The following is a 15127-nucleotide window of genomic DNA, read 5'->3' as shown; positions in this document are numbered from 1 at the left end:
AGAGGGGACCGGGCAGATGAACCATTCGCCAGCAAATGGATGTTATTGCTTCATATTTCATGAAGCGATACATGGGGCTAAATTTACCAGCCTTAGCCAGTGTCCCCTAACAAACCACTAGGGCAGTGGTCAGCAAACTCGTTAGTCAACAGAGCCAAATATCAACAGTACAATGATTGAAATTTCTTTTGAGAGCCAAATTTTTTAAACTTAAACTATATAGGTAGGTACATTGTTATTAACTTAATTAGGGTACTCCTAAGCTGGCCTTTGCTAAAAACATCCTCAATCTGAGGGGTCGACCTCAGCGAACGTACCCCCACTTCTTCTAACGCCACTTCTTCAAAATGGACTCGCCCAGGCCGAAAACCGACTTCTGCGCATGGGCCACGAAGTTTCAATCGCACTGTACGTGCGCGCCCGCACGTGGTATTTTGTGGAAGAGCCACGCTCAAGGGGCCAAAGAGCTGCATGTGGCTTGAGAGCCGCGGTTTGCCGACCACTGCACTAGGGTGTTTCACGCTGGGTTGATCAGGGACAGCGGCACAAAGGCTGCTGTCACACAGCCTTCTTTTTGGATGCCCCAAGGTAGACAGGAACCAGGACAGCTGCAGTTTTGCAGACAGTAAGGAGCTAGAAAGAATCATTCTCTCCCGCCTGACCCTGCCTCCCAGGCAGCCATTCTCATACTCAAGTCAGGTTCTGCCTACCTCCTTTTTTCTTCCCATCCCCTTCAGTCCACATCATGAGCCATCTAAGGCTCGGCTTCTTATCTTGTAGAAGAAGGGAATCTCTTGCATCGGGAGGCTTTGTCCAGCATGAGCACTGGTGACATTCGCCCTCCCCCACCCCACCCAGCCACGAAAACCCAACATACCTCTGGGCTGGATTTCTGACCTCCCTCCTCCCCTCTGCAGTGGAGAGGGAAAGGGCACATTCTGAGAAAAACAAGTATCAGGGGTGGATGGTGTGTGCTGAACTTTAAAATGTTAAATGACGGTGAAAATATTTTGGAAAAGAAACCATCCTCGAAATTGCGCTACATGGTGAAGCTAATGGAGCCCATATGTCGTCTACCAAAACTTAGAAAAACAAACGAAAAACAATACTTTAGCGCCTGCCAGACTGAAATGGGACCGACTCCTTAATATTCACTCAACCCAGAGTAAAATGCTTTAAAATGGTAATGGTGCCAAAGTGTAGCCGAGCTGGGTGGATAAACAACAGACCTCAAACACAGGGGGCTTATGTTCAGATCCCAGCTCTGGGCAAATCACTTCATCTCCTTCTCAATTTTTTCAGCTCTAAAATGGGGATGTCGGTATTTCACAAGGTGTTTACAAGGCATACTAAAGTGATTGTAAAGCACTTGACAAATGTTCGGTAACTGGTGCTTTTTTCATAGCTTGGCTCTATCGCGCCCTTCGTTATTCACTCAGTGGTGTGGAATAAACGGAGACAAGCCAAAGGAGCACAGAGGCTATTCATCCCGGGCTTGCTTTAGTAAGGGAGTCAGCCACCATCACTCGCATTGGGTAGAGACTCAAGCCAAGCAGAGGAGTGGGGAAGCTTTATAGGGGTAAGGATGGAGGGGAGGGTGTTGGAGGTATGCCCTGGTTGGAGGTTGCTGGCCTGGGGAAGGTGGAGATGGGTTACCTAGAAGCTGGCCTCTTATGTGGTTGATTTGAGAAGCATCTTTGGTTTTCTCAGGTTAGTCCTGGACAGAAAGGGGACAGAGATCCTGAGTTGGAACCCAAGTGGTTAGACGTCTTCAGCTGATGGCAGCAGAGGCTGTGGGTCAGAGTTCTGCTGTCATATGTGGGCTGGCCATTGTCTGCTTGGGTTTTTATTCTCTCACTAGAGGCCCGGTGCATGAAATTCATGCATGGGTAGGGTACCCAGGCCTGGCTGGTGATCAGAGCCGATCGGGGCCTTCCGGCTGCCGGCTGGGGCCGTCCTTCATTCCATCCTGCCCCCTGGTGGTGGTGGTCAGCGCACGTCATAGCGAGTGGTCGAACTCCCGGTTGGTCGAATTCCCAAGGGGATAATTTGCATATTAGCCGTTTATTATATAGGATTGAAAAATAAAAGTTGGGAGGGGCCCTGCCTAAGCAGCCTTGGGAGTAGCGTGCACCTTGTATATCTTTGAGTCACTTTTAGAAGCAGCAAATTTGGAAGACAGATTGCTGAACCAACCATTTTTACTCTCCAAAATCAATGGACCTACCACTGGCCTAGCCATCGGGACACACACCCCCTCCCCCACCACCACTCCTCCACCCCCATTTCAGCTCCCTCATGAATAGGCTGAGAATTCCTATCTGTCTAGCCTGGCTTGTCCTTTGTTTTTGAGGATAAGGGGCTTAATGTTTGTAAGAGAACCCGGTCAGGCAGGTATTTTGGAAGGCATGTTAGCAGGGTGAAAAGGAAGACCGTGGCATAAGCCTTTGAATTTCCGCCTAGTGAACTGGAGTTTTGAAAATGTTTCCTTTTTTTTTTAGAAAAAGCATTTGCTACATACAGCACATGTAAGTGTAAAAACGTGTATACCCACTGCTTAAATATCCAGTAATGAGTCTGGAGTCTGAAAAGTCCTCTCCTTCATAAACACAGAGCCCAGACTACAACCAAGATAGGCCAGAAATCAGGCATACCCGTGAGAATAGGCAGAACTCATTGGCCTGGACACAGGTGCAGGGCTAAGGACATAAGACTTGGTGAATGTGCCAAGACCAAAAGATAAGCCTACAGGGGAAAGGCAGATGGACTCTCACCCCTATAAGCCAAGTCACAGTAGATCCTGAGGGTCAGCTCAAGCTGGAGTGGGGCAAGCAACTGGCAGCTGATTAGAAGGGGCCAAAGAGACTGTGGGCAACAGGGAGACTCAGCAGAAGGGCCCCAGGCACCACTCCCGAGTTCTGGAATCGTGGGTGATCTGAGGCAGTTAGGAACCAGAGCATACGACAGTCCTTCAACTCACGGGGTCATGGAAAAGTGGGAAAACCCGGTTTCAGAGACACACCTGTTAACCTAGCTCAGACATACTCAGTTCAGCCAAATGACTTGATGCTCATTTCTACCTTACAGGGTTATGATGGGAATTAAATAAAATATGGGAGAAGAAATACTCAGCACAGAGCCCACTACTAGAAATAAATCGAAGTCACTATTTAGTGTTATTGTAGTTATTGCTTTCTCTACTCATGAAATAGGGAGGGGGATGTAGAGAGGGAAGAATTTATATGTTCCTCAGGGACATTTTGTCCAATGGACCCAGTCTAGAAATTATTCAGTAAGGACCTGGGCACACATTCCCTCCAGACCTGCAGGTGCGTAGGGCAAGGGGGACTCATAGGGACATTCTGGTTGTTTGGCCTTCGGGCAAGGCTTTCTCACCTGGGGCAGCACCGCCTTCCCTGCACCACACCTGCATACGCAGCCTGCAAAATGAGGCGTCACTGCTTTCATTGCTTCGTCTCTGCGGGAGGAGGGAGCCAAAGCAGAGGTCACTTTCTTCTCTTAAGCCTTAAATCATAACGTTAACAAACATCATACATTTTATTATTAAGAAGCAATTACACATACAGATTATGAATCACATCTTAATCTAATTGGCTCTACACTCCATAACACATTTGAAACATACAGGAGGATTTTAAATATTTACCTTCAAATTTTCAATGTGATAAGGTAGTACCCTTTGGGAAAAAAGGAGGGAATTTCCTTCCTGATGTTTATGCCCTTTACTCAAATCTAGGAGAACATGCCCACACCCTTCGCTGCTCTCTGTATTGGGTCCTGCGTCCCAGACTTGTTTACTTATAGGTTTAAGAAGCTCAACTCCACCCAGGCCCTGAACAAAAATAAGATGTAGGCAGTTAGTAATTGCTGTTTAGGCCCAGTGTATGAACTTCAAGCCCTAGGCACAGTTATACCAACTATAGTAATTATTTTTCACTTTTCCCCTGCCCAGAATCCCTCCTGCCTCTTCTCATAACAGTACCCTATTTTTTTAGCAGGCGTCAGGGATTGGCAGGGGTAAGGAGGGGTGAACAATGTACTCAGGACAGAACTCTCATAGTGCTGTGCTTCCCTCACATGGGTGGGCACTGCTTCTGAATCAGAAGACTTGTCAGACTCCAGATGTATTATTGGATATTTAAGCAGTGGCTGTACTGACCATCCCTGGAGATTCTGATTTAGTTGGAGCCAGGGTATCGGTATTTTTTTTTTAAAAAAAGTATTTATCCATCCTCTTTTTTCTATTCTTTTCTCTCTCTTTTTTTTTTTTTTTTAAAAATACATTTTTATAATTGAACCCAGGACTTTTCAGTCCTCAGGCTGATACTCTATTCATTGAGCCAAATCAGCTAGGGGTATTCATTTCTTTTAAAAAATTAAATGTATCAGGGTAACATTGGTTAATACCACTATACAAGTTTCAGGTGTACAACTTTATACTTTCAAAAGTTCCCCAGGTGGTCCCAGTGTGCAGACAGGCTTGAGATCCGATGCAGCAGGGCAGCAAGCGGAGAGCTCCTATCCCTCACCAACTCCAGGGACTCTCTTTCCCCCTGCGCATTCTCCAGCTTTCTAGCTCTTGAACTTCCATCTGGTAGATCCATGTTATAATGTGGATATTTGCGCTGTAAAGCGAATACAGAATTAAGATTTTTAGATTGAAAAAATCCACCAGAGGTGGTGGATCATTTGTGACATTTTTCTTAAACTTAAAAAGATTCTACAGTTTCCAAGCATGACACATCTGTGTTAACAGAAAGGTTATTCTACTGGTCTTGTGAGGAGAAAACTAGTGATGAGAAGCAGCTAAGGCAGTGTGGAGGCTGTTTCCAGGGTGCAGTGGGCATGTTCTGATAAGACTCCTCTAGGAGGAGAGAGACATGCGGCCCGATGAGATGAAGGAAACAAGCCTTGTGATTCTGTGAAAGGACATACTCTGCTCATTTTTGTGCTATCTGGATGCCAGAATTTTGATTCTGATACTCATGTAGGACTCATAGGGTCCAGATACTAGATGCGCCATTATCTCTAAGACATGTTTTTAAAATTATCTAAATCAAGACTTTACAGGTAACAGACAAATGGGTTTGTCTGAAAAGACTGAGCCCACATACTGGGGTCCAAAAGGCACTTGACCCTCACAGAGGTTCATGTATAACAAACTATAACATGATACTTTCTGTGAAATATCATTCAATATCTCCCTGGCAGCAGTGGCAGCTGGAAATTACTGCTTAAACACTTCATGCTCACTGATGCATGGGCTACCCAGCACAGTGCTCAAAGTATTTAATTCCATGTCCTGGAGGTAGCCTTCCACCTGCTTTCCAGGTCAGCGACAAAGACACCTGTTGTAACCCCAGTCGGAGTTCACAATAGCCAATGATTTCTGGCCAAGCTACAATTTTTACGGTGAAAGTTAAAGGTACTGCTGTGACAGTTTTCCTCATTTCACTCATCCATTTCACAAGCAGTGACTGGGCAACTTCTCTGTGTGAGGCATTGTGTTAGGAACAGAGGACTCAAAGATAACTAATCCACAATGAAACAAATTGTGCCACAGACGATCTTAGAAGTATGAATAAAGTAGTGTGGAGAAACAAAGTTTTCCTAATAAATATAAGGGTTTTTGTTTTTGTTTTTTTAAAATAGGAGAAGTTGCCCTAACCGATTTGGCTCAGTGGATAGAGCATCGGCCTGCGGACTCAAGGGTCCCGGGTTCGATTCCGGTCAAGGGCATGTACCTTGGTTGTGGGCACATCCCCAGTGAGGAGTGTGCAGGAGGCAGCTGATCGATGTTTCTCTCTCATCGATGTTTCTAACTCTCTATCCCTCTCCCTTCCTCTCTGTAAAAAATCAATAAAATATTTTTTTTAAGAAAAAGAAAATAAAATAGGAGAAGTCATGTTTGACTTAAAAAGTATATGGGCGTTTCCCTAAAAGAAAAGCAAAGAATGGTACTCCAGGAAAAAGAATAGTGTGTACAACAGCATATGAGTAAAAAAGAGCATGGCAACTTTGGGAACAGTGAGAAATGCAGTATTGCTAGAACAATAGGTTCATGGCAATAGGACTGTGCATGAAACTAACAGGTAGTCTTTTGTGAGGGGCTTTTGTAAGCCTCTCTTGAGAGCTTACATGTTAGCCTGTGAATGCACAGGATAAAGTCATTCTTTCCAAGCATGCCATATTTTTTGTTTTAAATGAAAAGCTACCAGCTGAATGAGAAAAAGACTAGAAATGAGAGTCAGGAAGGTAGCTCCAAGGCTCTTTCTAGAGCATTGGTTCTTAAGCCGAGGAGATTTTTGCCACCAGGGGATGTTTTCTTACTTCATGATGGGGATTCTATAGTGTGTAGAGACCAAGGATGCGGCTAACATCCTGCAATATACAGGACACGCCCCCTCAACCCCAACAAAGAATTATCCCGCCCCAAATGACAACACAGTCAGCCTCATTATCCACTGGTTCTGTTTTACATCCATGAATTCAACCAACCGCAGATTAAAAAAAATTTTTTTTTAAAAAGTTACATTCTAGCCCTAGCTGGTTTGGCTCAATGGATAGAGCATTGGCCTGTAGATTGAAGGGTCCCAGGCTCAGTTCCAGTCCAGGGCACATGCCCAGGTTGTGGGCTCGGAGATTCTATCTCATCATTGATGTTCCTATCTCCCTCTCCCTTCCTCTCTGAAATCAATAAAAAAATATTTTTAAAAAATTACCTTCTTGCTGACATATGCTATGTAGCTAGGCCTATAATGGCTGTGTCTGTTCTGAACATGTACACATTTTTTTCCTTGTCATTACTCCCCAGACAATATAACAACTATCTACATAGCATTTATATTGTATTAGGCACCATAAGTAATCTAGAGATGATTTAAAGTTTATGGGAGGGTGTGTATAGGTTATGTGAAAATATGGCGCTGCTTTATATAAGAAACTTAAGTATGTGCAGATTTTTTATCCTTCTGGGGGAATCTGGAACCAGTATAGGAGCTACCTAAGAAAGAGTAGCACAGACTTCATGAGTGACTGGGTATGGGGGCTGCAAAGATGAAGGAGAGAAAGAGAATGTCAAGTATTCAGTTCATTATGATCGGAAGATTGTGATCTCCACAGATGGAAACAGGGTATTGTGGAAACAAAAAAAATAAAAATGCAGTTTGGAGGAAGCACGAACAAGGGGTCCTGTTCCAGGGTTTAGTGGACAGTCTCTGCTTTTGGTTGCTCAATGTCCGTCCCCTCTTTGTCTTTTCTTCAAGGAAAAGCACCTTGATTTTTTTAATATATATTTTATTGATTTTTACAGAGAGGAAGGGAGAGGGATAGAGAATTAGAAACATTGATGAGACAAAAACATCAATCAGCTGCCTCCTGCACACCCCCTTCTGGGGATCTAGCCCGCAACCAAGGTACATGCCCTTGACCAGAATCGAACCCAGGACCCTTCAGTCCGCAGGCTGACACTCTATCCACTGAGCCAAACCGGTTAGGGCGCCTTGATTTTTATTCAGATGTTCACCTTCCCTCTAAACCCCATGTTCTTCAGGGGCCGCTGACCCTACACCCATCCCTGGAGGTGGGTCCTGATTGGATTAAACCAATCAGTTCATCCCATTCTTCTATCGTAGTAATTTGGGTAGAAGCCAAGCAATGGTAACAAAGAAACCCACAAATAGTGCTTTAAATAAGATGGCAATTCACCTCTAACTCTCATGAGAGTCAGTGCTCAGGGAGGGATCCAGGGCCAGAGGGGAACTCTGTTCTGCTTGCAGTAGCGAACACAGATCACTTCCACCTCACGGCACCACCAGCTCCTGAGGCACAGTCCTCACAGTGTTGAGTTTGGCTCAGCTCCACGTCCACATTCCCGGCAGCAGGAGCTGTGAAGAGGGAGTTCACCGTTAGTCATTTTTTGTCTTTGAGAAGCCGATGGAGAAGTTTCACACACCCCTTCCCCTCCCATCCCACTGACCTGTACAGGACTTAGAAACCAGCGAGTGGCCATGTTCTCAGCTAACACTGGGGGGAAGTGGCACTTCTTGAGCTAAAAGGAAAAGGAAAGTGTAGAAACCGAGGAATAATTCCCATCTCTGCCACACCTAGATCGATTCAGTGTTTGATCCAGGATCATGAATTGATATAGGCCCATGAGATCGGAAAAATACACGAAAAAGACATTTTCTGGGAACTTCTGGGAAAGAAGCTGTAAAATTCACATAAACCTAAAAATAACTGACAGGGCCCTGCTATTTCCCCTTAACCTTATTAGATTTCTTTCTCCAAACAGCATTTTTTATTTTTTCAGTTTCCACAATGCCCTAGTTCCATCAGTGGAAATCACCATCACATTCTTCCCATCATAATGAACTGAGTACTTGACATTTTCTTTCTTTCCGTCGTTCCAGCCCCCAAAATCAGTCACTCATGCAGTCCTTGCTATCCTTTCTCAGGTACCTCCCATTTTTTCTTCTTCCTTTTCCCCATGAATCTTACCACTGTCTTTACTGTGGCCTACACGCCCTGCCAGGCCTGGTCTCTGCCTAACCCCCCCCCGAGCTCTCTCCTGTCTCCCTCCCTCACTGTCCTCCATCCACATTGGCCTGGCACTTGAGTGGCCAAACTTGCTGCCCTGTGTTCGCCCTGGCTGTTCCCTCGGCCTGGAGTACTAGTGCCCCAGCTATTCAATGCTTTACCTTTCCTTCATTTGCCTCTGCTCGAATGTTACCGCCCCAAAAGGACCTTCTGCAATCACTCTATCTAAATTTTAAATATTATCCACCATCATTCTCTATCTTCTTCCTCTGCCTCCCCCCACTTCATAGCAGTTATCACTAGCCTTTCATGTTTGCTTCAGATCTTTTGAAAATAAAGAATATAGTTGAAGGCTCCTTTGTCCATCTTCCACAATATCGTTCCATTTTCCTCCTTTACCAGAGGAAACTATTGTCATCAGTACCTCCTGAGAGGGAGCCCTTATTGGATTAAGCCAGTGGGAGGAAAGGGGTGGGAGTGGGGAGTGGAGAGCGAGATTAGGACATGTATGCTTTTGGCTCATATCCTTCTGGGTCTCAGAGGGCTGGCTGCATTCCTCTCTCTCCCTAAGGCTGCTGCTCCTTGGTTCTGTGGATCTGGTGACGACGCTTTGAATCCTTTCAGGGATAGCAATGAAGTTCTCCAAGCTCCCCTGCCATGATGACCCTCGTTGCTTTTTAAATTTTCCACGAACCCTACCCATGTTTTAGAAATAGTCGTTTTATTAAACTGTCCTCAATGACACAGGGTGAGAGTAACATTCTGTTTCTTGGAAGATGCTTGTGTGAGTGTGTGTGTGTGTGTGTGTGTGTGTGTGCGCGCGCGCGTGCGTGTGTGCATGTGCATTTTCAACTTTGCTAGATGCTCATCAATCAAACCAGCCTTCCAGCCTCGATTTCTCCCAGGGGACTTGTTAATGAAATCTTAGATATTTGGTAACATTACTAAAATATGACTTACTTTTCACCACCTGAAATCTCTTCTCCAGTCGGGTTAGGCTATTCACTGGTCCCTTGACAAGGTCTTCCTTGAGTGGGATATCATTCTCCCCTCTATTTCCCCCTTTTCATATTGTGATCATCTGAGCCCTCTCAAAACTTCCTATGAGGGAACCTCCCTTGCTTCCTGCAATCAAACTGATGAGGGAGCTGGTGCCTATGAGCTCCTAGCACTTACTGTCCCCACCACTCAGTGGGCACTGTGTGTCTCAAAAATCTTTTGTGTGGTTATTGTCCACTATTAACTAGTTTTTCCTATGCATACGTCTATGTTTTCAACAATACTACACTTCTCTTAAATGTAACAGATTTTGAGCTCTATTTTTTAGTATTTACTCCTATTAAGAGGTGCTCAGTTAGTATTATTAGTGAATCGATAAATGAATTTCTTGCTTTAATATCAATCATCAAGAATGGCTATAGCATGCATTCTGATGACCTGACATCCTCTCTGCAGTTGTAAATAGGTGTAATTTTTCTTTTCCATGCCAGTTCAATTCATTCCTAAGTCAAATGTGTCCTGCTATGTGGCCTGTGTGTCTGAATTCTGAGAAGTATGCATTTTGGTAGTGAATGAGTTAATGCCTATGAATTTACTGTCGATTAAAACCGCGTTAAAATAAAAATATTTATATTCTCATTAGGAAGACTTTTCTTAGCAGTGAAAACAATGATACCCAACCAAGTGAGTTAATAGGGATCAAGGACCTTCCATTCTCCACCCACTCCAATGTGAAAACCTGAGGTTTCTTTATCGACTTTGAAGTATCTGTTAACATCTGCAGACATCCTAAGGGAAATTGGCACGAAATAAATAGCTCCGTGCTATTTTTAACTCCACTTGGGGTGGGGGTGGGTGGGGGAATCAAGGAGAAATTGGGTTTCACTATATGAAAACAGGAAGAGAAATTTTTTTAGGATTCACCCTAAACAAAAAGAAAAAAATTGTCCCCTAACCTCCTTCATGGCCACCCCAAAAGCAATAATAACAACAATCACTTATCTCTAGCTAATATATACTCAGGGTACAAAATATCCTAGGTATCGTGGCCTTCAAAATATTATTTTTTCTTTAACATTGGGCTTTAAGCTTTTTTGTTGTTGTTTGTAATGAGTCTGTGAGAAGCACTTCAATTGCATTTGTAAGCAGTTACTCGGAGTAGTATGTAGATGCTAGAGGTGTGTTTTCAGTCAGGATGCATTAGACTGCAAGTAACAGAATGCCTGACAAAATGAGCTTAGCTCCTTGCTACTCAAAGTGTGGTCCTTGCCCAGTGATCCGACTTCTAGGACTATATCCCAAGAAACTAGAAGCACCAAACAGAAAGGATATATGCACCCCTATGTTCATAGCGGCACAATTTACAATAGCTAAGATTTAGCAACAGCCTAAGTGCCCATCAGCAGATGAGTGGATTAAAAAACTGTGATACATCTACACAATGGAATACTACGCTGCTGTGAAAAAGGAAGAATTCTTACCATTTGCAACAGCATGGATGGAACTGGAGAGCATTATGCTACGTGAAATAAGCCAGTCAGAGAAAGATAAATATCACATAATCTCACTCATTTGTAGAATATAATGAACAACATAAACTGATGAACAAAAACAGATCCAGAGACACAGAAGCATCGATCAGACCGTCAAACCTCAGAGGGAAGGTAGGGGAGGGTGGAGGCAAGGGGGAGAGGTCAACCAAAGGACTTGTATGCATGCATATAAGCCTAACCAATGGACACAGACACCAGGGGGCTGAGGGCATGAGGGGGGGGGGCAATGGGGGAATAAGGACACATATGTAATACCTTAATCAATAAAGAAACACACACACATACACACACACACATAAAAAAAACAAACACACAAAAACAAAAAACAACCACCACCACCAACAACAACAAAACACCAAACAAAGTGAGGTCCTTGAATCAATAACAGGGGCATTGCTTGGGAGTGTGATAGAAATGCAGAGTCTAGGCTCCATCCCAGGCCTACTGAATTGGAACAGTGCACTTTAACAAGACCCTCGGGTGACTTGTATGCCCATTCAAGTTTTATAAGCATTAGCTTGGGCTAAATAGGGCTTTATTATTTCACATAGCAGCAAGTCTGAAGATAGATGATTCTGAAGTGGGTTAATTCAGTTACAAAATGATGCTGTTGATAACCTAGGTGCTTTCCAACTTTCTGCTTTGACACCTTCGATGGGTTTGCTTTGGCCTCAGATGTCGCCCTTCTTAGTAATATACTAGTAATCATTGCCACAACTCCAAGCTTGCTTCAAGCGTCACATCCTCATGCAAACTGTATTCAAAGCAGGAAAAGTAATCTCTCCTTGTATTTCTTTTTATTTAAAGGAGAAAAATAATTCCTAGGATCCTCCTCCCCCTCCACAACCTCCCCTCTTCACACCAAACCTCTCTCCTTTTTGTCTCATAGGCCAGAACAGAACCATAGACTTGTCTTTAATCACTTTTAGTGGGCAAAGGGGTTTCGATAGTTGCACCTTATTGGCATTTTTAGCTACCTGTGATCAACCTCGATCTGAAAATATTAAATGGAAAATTCCAGAAAGAAACAATTCATAAGTTTTAAATTAGGTGCCATTCTGAGTAACATGATGAAATCTCGCTCCATCTCTCTGTTCTGCCTGGGATGTGAGTCATCCCTTTGTCCAGTGTATCTACATTGAATTCTCTCCCCATCCATTAAATCACTTAGTAGCCTTCTAGTTATCAGATCAACTGTGCGTTATTACGGTGTTGATGCTCAAGTCACCCTTGTTTTACTTAATAATGGCCCCACAGCTCAAGAGTAGTGAGGCTGGCAGTTAAGATATGCCAAAGAGAATTTGTAAAGTGCTTTCTTTCAGTGAAAAGGTGGAAGCTCTCATCTTAATAAGGCATGTTGTCATCTCACATCATCACAAGAAGAGTGAATACAGTACAATAAGGTATTTTGCACATGAGAAAGACCACATTCACATAACTCTTATCACAGCATATTATTGTAATTGCCCTATTTTATTATTATTAGTTGTTAATCTTTTATTGTGCTTAACATATATTAAACGTTATCATATGTATGTATGAATAGGGTAAAAAAGTATATAGAGTGTTTGGCACTATCTGTGGTTTCAGGTATCCACTGGAGGTCTTGGAACGTTTTCCCCCTTGATCCCCCCAAGGGATAAGGGGGGACTACTGTAATATGTTGGCTTAAATCAATCATGATTCATCTGGAAATAGGAAGGGGCCTACCTAACCTGGATGCCTGCACCAAAATGGGGTTCTATTAACAGGAGGTATTAATCTGTATTGTGTACGTACTCCTCAAGAATATTATAAGGGAAAAATAGCATTAGTGAGGAGAAGCAAAATGAGTTAATGAAGGGATGGGGACATAAGGACAATGTTCTAAACATACAGCTTTTTCTTATAAATATTGAGAACAGTTGGGTCAACAACGTCAAATCTGTGTCACATAAGTTTGACAAACAACGACTGGATCTGGTGATCATAAAGTTCAAATAATCTTTATGGACAGTAGAGTGGTAGGCAAGGGTAGAAGGAAGATTACAGGATGTTAAAGAGAATGAATGGCGAGGAAATGAAAGTAGTCAATATAAACAATTTTAAAAGTTTGCAAGTGAAAGAGAGATATAGAGTGATGGTTAAGGAATACTTTCATCAAGGGAAGGTGTTTTTGTTCTCTCCCCCACTTCTCCCCATAGCATCTATCTGAGAATGTCAAGAGGAGAAGGAGTCAGTGGAAGAAAGAATGTTGTCAGCAAGGAGAGAGCTAAATTTTGTATCACGGGGAACATTGCTTGTCTCAGGAAAGGACTGGCAAGCTAATCTATTGAGGAGAAAAATGTGGAGTGGGTGTTAGGAGGATGGTCCTCAAAGTGTTGTCCCCAAGACCAGAAGACCTGTTGGGAACTTTTAGATAAACCAATTTTCAGGCCACACCTCACACACCTACCAAATCAGAATCTCTGGGGATGGGACTTGGCCATAGGCATGTTGACAAGCCCTGCAGGTGATTCTGATGCATGCTCAAGTTTGAGACACACCATGCCAGGGAATTGTTTATACAGCATCTACCAGTGTGCATGCCTCTGCAATTAAACTATTTGAGTTTTTCCTGTCAGAAAATGTTTCCTACTTTGTTCTTCATTGCTCACTCCAGCTAGGTACACCTGTGGGCTCAGGTACGTTCACACTCTGAGGCGCTTCTGGCCCTGAGGAGGGTGTCTAGAACTTCAGGTAGACTAGGAGGTCTTTTGTGTATCATCTTTGTTTCTATTCTGGTCAGACTGGTTACCCACACTTCTTTATTTTCCTGCTTGGCTCTTCTTAAGTTCATAGAAAAAAGCTTCATTAAGTCTCCTTAATGACTGTCCATTGCTAAACTGTGAAAGTCTGCACCCCTTAGCATGAAAGGCCTAGCCTTCTATGACCTCATCTCTGCCGCTATTTTTTAATGTTTTAATTTGAAAAAAAATTTTTTTTCCAGAAAGGCAGGGAGAGGGAGAGAGAGATAGAGACATCAATGATGAAAGAGAATCATCAATCAGCTGCTTCCTGCACGCCCCTCACTAGGGATCGAGCTCAAAACCCGGGCATGTGCCCTGACTAGGATTGCAACCATGACCTCCTGGTTCATGGGTCAACGCTCAACCACTGAACCATACCTTCCAGGCACTGTCCACTTCTTGAGCCTTCTACCATGCTTCCATGAGGGGGGCCTCTTCTCTCTGGCAAGAAGTCTATGGACTGGAATAGAGAAAAATTCTTAGAGAATTCTAGCACATAGAACTTTATTAACTAACTACTATTTGCCAGGAATTCTACTAGGAACTAGGATAAAAAGATGGTTTGCAAAAGAGTATAACATATTCTGGAAGAGATGGTCAAATAAACAAATGATTTAAATATAGTGAAGTTAAATGCTATGACAAAGGTTTTTATGGGATGATGTGGAAGCAAAGAAAGGATATTTAAGTCAGGGAAAGCCTCCTGCAGAAATTAGAACTTGTACTTCAGACATAGTCTTGACGAAAAAGAAGTAGCTGAGAGAAAAAAGGTAGAGGTATGTGCTTCTGACAAAAGGAACAGTTTAGGGAGCTTCTGGTCAAGATGGCGGTGTAGGTAAACACATTACTCGCTTCCTCCCACAACCACATCAAAATTACAACTAAACCACTGAACAACCATCATTCAGAACCACCCGAAATCTGGCTGAACCAAAGTCCTTCAACTAGAAAACTAAAAGAAAGCACGTTGAGACTGGTGGGAGGTGTGGAGGTGCCAACGGGCTGGTCCCACACCCACGTGTGGTGGTTTGTTTGTTTTTTTTAAATATATTTTTATTGATTTCAGAGAAGAAGGTAGAGGGAGAGAGAGAGAGAAACATCAATGATGAGAGAGAATCATTGATCGGCTGCCTCCTGCACACCCCAGACTGGGGATGGAGCCTGCAACCCGGGCATGTGCCCTGACTGGGAATTGAACCATGCTCAACCACTGAGCCATGCCAGCCGGGCATGGGTTTTTTAATCAGG

The sequence above is a fragment of the Myotis daubentonii genome, chromosome 2, assembly GCF_963259705.1.
Source record: "Myotis daubentonii chromosome 2, mMyoDau2.1, whole genome shotgun sequence".
Taxonomy (NCBI): domain Eukaryota; kingdom Metazoa; phylum Chordata; class Mammalia; order Chiroptera; family Vespertilionidae; genus Myotis; species Myotis daubentonii.
The sequence above is the reverse complement of the archived record's forward strand: the minus strand, read 5'-3'. Positions refer to the sequence as shown.